Raw genomic sequence first — 8,790 nt, forward strand, 5'->3', positions numbered from 1 at the left:
AAGATTGGCGTGATTTACAAGAAAAAAAAGAAACGAACGGGACACCTTATCGAATGCCTTCGCCAGGTCTATTTGCAGCAATGCTGATTGTTCATGAGCGTCGCTGCAATACTGCAACACTGTGCGCGCTATATGTAGATTAGATTGTATGGACAGACCCCTCAAGCCACATGTTTCACGAGGTCCAATCAAAGTAGCCACTGCAAGGTGTAGAGGACTTTAGCGAAGATCTTGTAATCAACATTAGAAAACGTGATAGGTTTGTAACCTTCTAGAAATCGTATATTTTCCTTATCGTCAGTTTTCGGCATTAAGACAATATCACTTTCCGTAAATGACCGCGGCAAAAATCCAACATCAATACTGTGCTCAAAAATTTGTAGGAGAACAGGAGATAACACAGATTTAAAGGTCTTATAAAATTCCCCTGAAAGGCCGTCAGGCCCTGGAGTTTTCGATAGTGACAATCGATCAATTGCATCTTCCAGTTCAGCCAAGATTATAAGACCACTCATTATATCGCACTGATCCTCGCAAAGCGGGGAAACCGTAGACGACCAGCGTGCTAAATGAGCATCGTCAGCAGTGCTTGAAGGGGCAGCAAAAAAATGAGGTGTAGTATTTTGAAAACTTAGCTACTATTTCATCTGTACTTGTTACCAGGGCGCCACCACAGCAGAGGTCAGAGACACGCTTCGCACTCATGTGCCGACGCTCATCAAGCAATGCATGTCTAGGTGGCTGCTCACAGTGCAAAGCAAGATTGCTGCGGGATCGTACACGGGCCGCTCGAAAGCGTTCTGTATCGAACCTTTGAAAGTGACACTTAACAGTCGCAATTTCTTGTGTTTACAACCTTGGAGCCTCGCATTCAAGTTCGTGCTCCATCGCACTCAGCCACACCCGCTATCTCGCTGCCGATTAAAGAGAACAGACACGCAGGTCAATCTGGACCAAATGCCGACAGGTGGCAGCGCGTTCTCGAGGACGCCCGCCGTCCTATCCACCTCGATCATAGGCCCCTCTAAGAGACACTGCACATGTTCTCAATTACGCTGCTAGCGAAGCCTTTGTGTCGGAAGGATATCCCTCACGTAGATTTCGCTCTAAAATCAAAATACAAAAAGGCAAGCAGGACCGCATTCCACCTCCACCGCGCACTTCTCTCCTCTCCCCAGCCAACCACTGCCGACCAACAGTGTGCCGAGTTTCAGCCGTCGGGTGCCAGCTGCGACCAACCGGGGTCGCATTGGAGCTATGCACCCGACCGGCGTCAACGCGTGTCCCACCGGCGTGCATCGGAACCCACAACCTACCGCAGCCGTAAACGCGCGCCTCGAGTCACTCGCCACCACTGCGGTGAAGGCAAAGGGGTTTCAAGGTAATATATTTCTACAAGGTAAATGGATTCAATTTTAGGTCATCTGAAATAATTAGAAGAATGTGTGTTAGGCACGGCCACAGTAAAAACATGCAGGAGGAAGACGAGCGTGATTTCAAACTCGGATTCGATTGCAATTCTAGTGGTGCCATTTAAAAGGTGTTCAACTCGTTCCGATCCTAACGCAGAAGCGAAAACTTCACATTGGTCACACATTTTTGTACTCTGGGCCTCTTGTTCTTCGGTATAGCTCATATATCCCTTTTCAAGTGCGCAGGCTTTTGAAGCGGGAAAAAATGATGGTCGGTTTGCGTAGTTAGACCAAATGCAAATTAGGTGCTCTAGCACTTCGATTTTCACTTCGGTTTCGATGTTCAGATCCATTGTTCATGGATGCCAGTGGTTCGGATAGCAACAATGGGTTAAGGCCCATATATTCGAGATTGGTCATTTTCTGCGTGCATATGTTCCTGGGAATTTTCCTACCACTCCATGGCGGTGGTGCAGCGGTAAAGTGATGCGCCACCGCCTTTCTATGGAAGGTGCTGCCTTCTTTGGGGCTCCGGCTGCTTTGTAAGGGTTGCATCCAAGGTTGATATTTCCTTGCAGCCTATCACGATTTACTGAATGGTCACCTGACATGGTGGGCAAGTGAGCAGCCAACCATAAAACAGGCTTCAGCCGGAGACACAAGCACACAACGGCTGAATGCGGGGAAGGGCCACTGTAGTAGTTTAGTTACCCTGGAAGGAGCGTGTAAATGCGTATCCGTACACTGGTTACCGTGGGACCTATCCGGAGGTTGTTACCAAGAACGAGGAGAGAGAGTATAGCCACTGCGGAGGAATGTGGCACGGTTCATCTGAAGTAGCCGCTGCGAAAGGCATCGCCTGAGGAGACGGTCTGGTTCAGACCGATTCAGGTTCGGTTTCAGGGGACTAAAATGAATGGGTTCCGTTCGAATTCAGTTCGGACTGAAAATACAGCTTCAGCCCCTGTTTCGTGATCAGTTTCGGCTTCGGTTCGACACCCTCCTCGCCACTCATTTCAACTCATGCCAACTCGTGACTCATCCTGAGTCGACAAGTCCTTATGACTTACAACTGATTTAGACTTCTGACCCATCTGTGGTCACTCAACTCACGACTCATCTGGACTTGATCAGTGACCTCTACTTTCGACTCCCATGTGCCCACTCACTTAATTCGACTTACTGGTCGTCTGGTCTAACTCGTTTCCACTAATGACTCAATTGGGCTCACTGAATCACCTCAGCTCTGGACCGATTTGGGCTCACTCACTCGTTTCGGCACAAGACTCAAGCGCGCTTCGGTGGCAAGCCTCCCCGCTGACCGAGACGCCCAACAAGGGCCCCAGCTTCCCCACGCTGCACCATGATGGATCTGGGCCAAAGCTTCCGATACATTCACACGCTGGTCATCATGGCACCCGTACCTGCGTAAACTAGCGAAGTGGAAGGGACCTTAATACCCTCTAAGGAATCCTCTTCTTTGGCCGCCTACATCATCATCATCATCATCATCAGCCTGACTACACCCACTGCAGGGCAAAGGCCTCTCCCATGTCTCTCCAATTAACCCTGTCCTTTGTCAGTTGCCGCCACTGTATCCCTGCAAACTTCTTAATCTCATCCGCCCACCTAACTTTCTGCCGTCCCCTGCTACGTTTGCTTTCTCTTGGAATCCACTCCGTTACCCTTAAGGACCAGCGGTTATCTTGCCTTCGCATTACATGCCCTGCCCAAGCCCATTTCTTCCTCTTGATTTCAACCAAGATGTCATTAACCCGCGTTTGTTCCCTCACCCACTCCGCCCTCTTCCGATCTCTTAACGTTACACCTATCATTTTCCTTTCCATAGCCGCCTACACGTGTAGCCAAACCGCTTCGCCCTCCAGGGTCCTTGCTAGCAGCACTAAATGATTCCTCTCCTCTAGTGTCAGCAAACACGGCAGGGGAAAAAGCCAAGCGCACACCATCGGTCCGAAAACACAGATCAGGATCTGAATCTGAGCTGGGACACATGACTGAGATCATGACCTGAATGTGATTACGGAAACACCCGCGACTCAGGTCACTCTGCATGTGAATACGGACTCAGTCCGGGCACAGCTCATGATCTGAATGTGAGCCCGAGCGAGCCTGAGTGATTCGACTCGTGAGTGAATCCCTCGACCCATGAACTGGCATGACGGCACACCTGCTCTTCCCTGCAGTTGGCGCCGCTACTGGAGCGCAGTGGAGCAGCAGTGTGGTTGCGCTACACACTTATCTAAATATATAAGTAAATAACATAAGAAATATTAAGTAGTATAAAAACAATATGATCTAACTCGTAAAGGAAAGCAGAGGAAGAACGATAAGGTAAGATATTAGCTTACATGCATATCCAGGGAGGAACAGCGCCAGCGAGGTGGCTTGGCATTAAGCAACAGATAGAAATGACTTATGTAGCAACTTATGGGTTCAAGGAAGCGCACCTCAGGCACCTCCAAAGAGCTGCGCTTATTCCGGGCTATAGCTGGTAAGGTTGCAAAGCAGACTGCAGGACGACATGGCAGAGGTGTAGGAATGTTGCTTAGGCATGGACCCACTTCGCAAAGAGTAAATAAACAATGTTAGGGGTATGTATCGATAAATATAATACAGCACGCAATGAAGTGCTATTAGCAGTAATCTACTTGTGGACCAGAAGCAACTACACGGAGAGAAACGAAGTTTTGTTTAAATGCCTATCCGAAGATATGAAGCAAATGCGAGGCAAAGGAGACGTTCTTATACTGGGAATATGAACGCTCGCGTAGAAGAACTAGATGGATAACTTGACTGTAACGGAAAATGATGTTGACCATGAGGCAGCAAAATGACTTTTTTACAAAAAATAAAAAAGAAAAATGTGGCGGCGTAATGACTTGGGAATCGAGTGCTTCCCACTCCAGCATTGAATACTGCATAATGACAATATGTTTATATGAAAGGCTGAATGTAATGAAAATAGACGAGGAAGTAGAGTATTTGTAGCGGCCATAAGAGGTTAATCGTAATGGTTGTGTATAGAGGAAAGGATGAAGCTGCTACGCGAAAACACAACATTCACCAAGTAATTTGGTATGGATTGACCGCCATTTGATGACGGTATAAGAAGCGGTAGAAAACTTTATCCGAAACGTCTGCAGTTGTTCATGGACGTACGATGAAGTTCTAAAGGTAATTCAGAGAGAGACAGATTTTGTACTTAAGAAAACCGGTAGATCAAGCGGCAAAAAGAGATCCAATTGTTGATTGCACGTCGATAATAAACCTGCTGTATCAAGCCGCAAAGCGCCTTCTAGGGCACGCCAGAAAGCAAAAAAAGAAAATAGACCCTTGCCCGAAATTCCACAGGAACAGGAGACGAGTGAAGAAAACCCAAGAATTATGCCCAAAATATGTTCCAGGAAAAGGTTAAATAATGAGTTTGCTTTCAAGGTCTCCCACTATGCTATTATGTTTTCTTTGTAATTGTATGCGTGTAATTATCTGATACCTGCTATGAAGTGGAGAATTTACGTCCTAAGGCTGCATACGCTGTGGAGCATGACGATCTTACTGACGATAGCTCATGAGTTAATGCTGAGCTCCATGTTCGCGTGAGTTGATCGGCGCTGTCGCGCGAAGCATTCTGCCCATACCACTTGCCTCGTCGCTCGATCTGCCTCGACAGAAAATTTCGCTCGTCGCCCGGAATTCCCCCGCGATTATCCATTCACTGCCCCCAAAGGCCATTTCCAGTTTGTCAGAACTTCTCCTCCGAGATGTGCCTTCGTCTCAACAAGCGTGCCATTCTGGTCGTCGCCGCCGTAGGGGAAACATTTGCTTTCCTGTAGCTGTGAGGCAGACCCGCAACATTTGAATAATTAGGACAACCTGCTTGTCGTTTACACAGGTCTAACAACATTTGGAGCGCGCTGTACGAGTGGGCGCACTGCAGAGAGAGATGCGTGTCGAGCTCTGAGTACCAGCGCTCTATCCATCGTGCCGCTGTGCTGAAATTGTGCGTGCAGAAACAGTCGCTATGCGTATTCACAATTGCATATTATAGTTTCCTCACTTACAAGGAGATTCCGGTGACAATTTATGGGAGTGTTTTTACTAAGCCGGAGTGGAAATGGGGTGGCGGCGCAGTTCCTGGTCTCGGCTCCGTGAAATATCTGGGAGCAAAAGGCTCTCTGTTTATTCTTCCTGTGTTTTACATTTCGGGCTCAGAACACCGCCGTTGGAGAAGCTGCTACAGGCTCTAGCCAAGGCTGAGTGCAAGCTGCATGCCTAACATTTTCATTGTGTCGTCAAAGCGACATTGGTCGATATTTAGTTATATTGGTTTGTGATAAAGGAGACGGGTGAAAAAAATATATGTGTTCCTTAGCAATGTTCATCAAACAAATTATCGATAAAAGTAAGACGCCGGTCCCCCCCCCAAAAAAGGAAAGTTTAAAAGAAAATTAAAAGTTTTAAGCAAACAAACTTTAGTGAATTTCCTTGCCTCCTCACTACGGCATCCCTCATAGCCTCAGTCTCTTTAGAACGTCTCAGTCTCTTTAGCCCCTATAAACCAAACCAAACCAAACCAGTCAAGAAAACTAAGTTTTGTTTTCTCATAAAAGGTGCGCGCTTCAAATGTTCCAACCACGCCAAACACTCAGTGCGAATTTCTTGACAGCGCGCGTTTCACGCAAGAGCGCTTTCAACAATACTTACTAAGGTGCATCGCACTGCTTTCGCAGAATCCATTGCATGGTCTGTAGTGCGTTTTGTGGAATGCACTTTTCAAGAATTTCTGATGCACCATTGCAAGAGTACATGGTATTCAGCCAGTTTTTCACAGAAATATACGAAGGCGACATCGGCCAAAAGAGAAAAAAGGTTTGGGGGTTCTGTGACCTCAATAGCTAAGAGTATCTGTTCTCTGGGAAGACTGGCCCTTAGCAAGGCAAAAGATAACAGAAGGAAACTGACCATACAAAGCCGCACACAAGCTCTGATAAGTGCGTTCCCAACAACTGCGCTTGCTGCCCACCGCGCATACCTGACTCGTTGGCGCAACGGTAGCGCGTCTGACTCCAGATCAGAAGGTTGCGTGTTCGAATCACGTACGGGTCACTTTATTTTTTTCATGTGTATAATGGCCGTCAAAGAGAACTTGCATTGTTAGTTCCTCAGTTAGGCTCTCGATTTTGATGAATGATTATATGACCGTCATTCATACATCGAACATTTTGTAGTTACTTTAAATGTTCCATCAAAAACTGAACGAGCTAGGGATTCACTGTATATCGAACCAAGTTAAAAATAAAAATTATTGAAAGGGGCCGAAACACAATATGACTAATTGTATTTCAATCGGCACAAATTAATCCTTAAGCCATGCAATTTTCCTTTTTAACTTTAGTGGCTGAGGTACAGTCGGGGACAAAAGTCTACGGACCACGTGTTCCTCTAACAAAGCCGATAGTTCTGCTATTAGTAGGCAGCTGGAGACCACACTTGTGGAGGTAAAAGTTAAATTTTTGTTCTTTCATCTCCAAAAGTGCGGTCTCCAGCCGCTGTCTGATAGCAGAGCTATGAACTTCATTTGAGGAACACGTGGTCCGGAGACTTTTGTCCCCGACTGTACGTTCTACGGAGCCGCAGTACATTTTTTTTTTTTTCAGGATACATTGAACGGATCCGGACAGCGTTTATTTTTTATGTATTGTAAAGAGGAAGATGCTTAGCAGTCGGAGCAACAGAACCGATGCGCGGCACGAGGCGAGAAGAAGACGATCGGCAGCTGAAGCAGCAGAGCCGACGCGCGGCGCGGGGCGAGAGCATCAACTGTTCTGGGACCGGACCTGCCCTTGCCCGTTCTAACCGGCCTTTACAACCAGTCATCTCTTGCCAATAAAGGCCCTTACAGTATCAATAAAAAAAAGCCGCACTTACCTTAAGAAACATTTCATGCCTGCGTCCGTATTTCGCGCGGAATTAAGGCGCATCTTTCCGTTGCATTTTGAAGCGAAAGTTTCACTACGGGACCTCGTGATCCGATCACCGGCTGCCTATTTTTGACCTTCAGCTGAGTTAGAGGTCAAACCATGGAAAACAGAAAAAGAAATTGAATTGATGTCCATGACTTCGAGTCGAACCCACGGCTGCGCCAACGGGTCCCATTTAAGGGCCGCTCAGCGATAGCACTACGCTATCGCCGCTTTTTTCTTCAGCATTCCATTTATTACAATCATGCTGTTGTGTATCGTGGTGCCGCCGCTCCAATTGTGTATCGCACTACTGCCGCTCCAAGCGCCGCTTCCCGTATAGTACTTTCTGTTTGGCCTGAGCATCGTATTTCGCTCAACACCTCATCCCGGCGTCTATGCGGCTCTTCGGTCCTGGCTCGTACCATATGCACGTACGAAGCTACACGCGGACACTGATCTCTCTGCACTCTCTCTCTCTATCCCGACTGTCTGCCCCGCTTGTATGCTTTCTCTGAATAAATTGCCTCAGACTCCGACTGGAGAACATATCACTGGCGACGAGGATGGGATCGCCGTGATCCCCAGCGCGCCAGTGCAGTCAATACTGACCGCCTCAGGCAAAGCTCCTGGATCTTCTCCAGCCCTGCACGGCCGTCGACATGGCAGCGCTTCTGCCTTCGGCCACGATCGGAGAATTCTCGCCCGCCGAGCCTTTCTCCTGGCCAGTCTACTTAGAACGCCTCGAGTTCTACTTTCAAGCCCACGACATCCAGTCCGATGAGAAGAAACGGGCTTTCCTCTGCAGCGTATGCGGCGTCGACGCGTATACTCTGCTGCGCTCGCTCTGCGCACCCAAGGCTCCTTCGGAGGTTCCCTTCTCAGAAATCGTTTCCTTGCTCGACACCCACTTCATCGGGAAACCTTCCGTCACCATGGAACGATTCCGCTTCAACAAGCGATACAAGCAACCTGGTGAATCGGTGCCGGAATATCTCGCCGCTCTTCGACTGTTAGCTCACCACTGCGAGTTCGGGGATTAGCTGGATCGGCTTCTTTGCGACCGCCTAGTCTGTGGCCTGCGTGAAGAGCTTATCCAAAGACGTCTCCTGGCTGAACCGGACCTCAAGTTGTCGAAGGCCATCCTACTGGCACGTGCTGCGGAAGAAGCAGCAGCCAAGACAGAATAGGTTCGCCGCTCAAGGGTCCCCTCAGAAACGAATCAATTGCAACGGAACCCCAAGCGCCCGGACGTCAAGCCCGCCAACCATCCTCCGAGTCATCCATGTTGGCGTTGCACCAGCGAGCATGATGCTCGTGCTTGCCTCTATCATTCCGCCATCTGTCGCTACTGCGGCAACAAAGGCCACCTGGAGAAGGCCTGCAGGAAGAAGGCA

At 48.3% G+C, this 8,790-nt stretch overlaps 1 non-coding gene across 1 annotated transcript; it reads left to right on the forward strand.

Moving 5' to 3' along the window:
- The first annotated feature begins 6,467 nt into the window (after positions 1-6,467).
- Positions 6,468-6,539, forward strand: TRNAW-CCA (transfer RNA tryptophan (anticodon CCA)). Its single transcript has one exon. It is a non-coding gene; the product is annotated as a tRNA-Trp (tRNA).
- The last annotated feature ends 2,251 nt before the right edge of the window (positions 6,540-8,790 follow it).

Source organism: Amblyomma mixtum, chromosome 10 (genome assembly GCF_055824585.1).
Source record: "Amblyomma mixtum isolate Tamu chromosome 10, ASM5582458v1, whole genome shotgun sequence".
Classification (NCBI taxonomy): Eukaryota; Metazoa; Arthropoda; class Arachnida; order Ixodida; family Ixodidae; genus Amblyomma; species Amblyomma mixtum.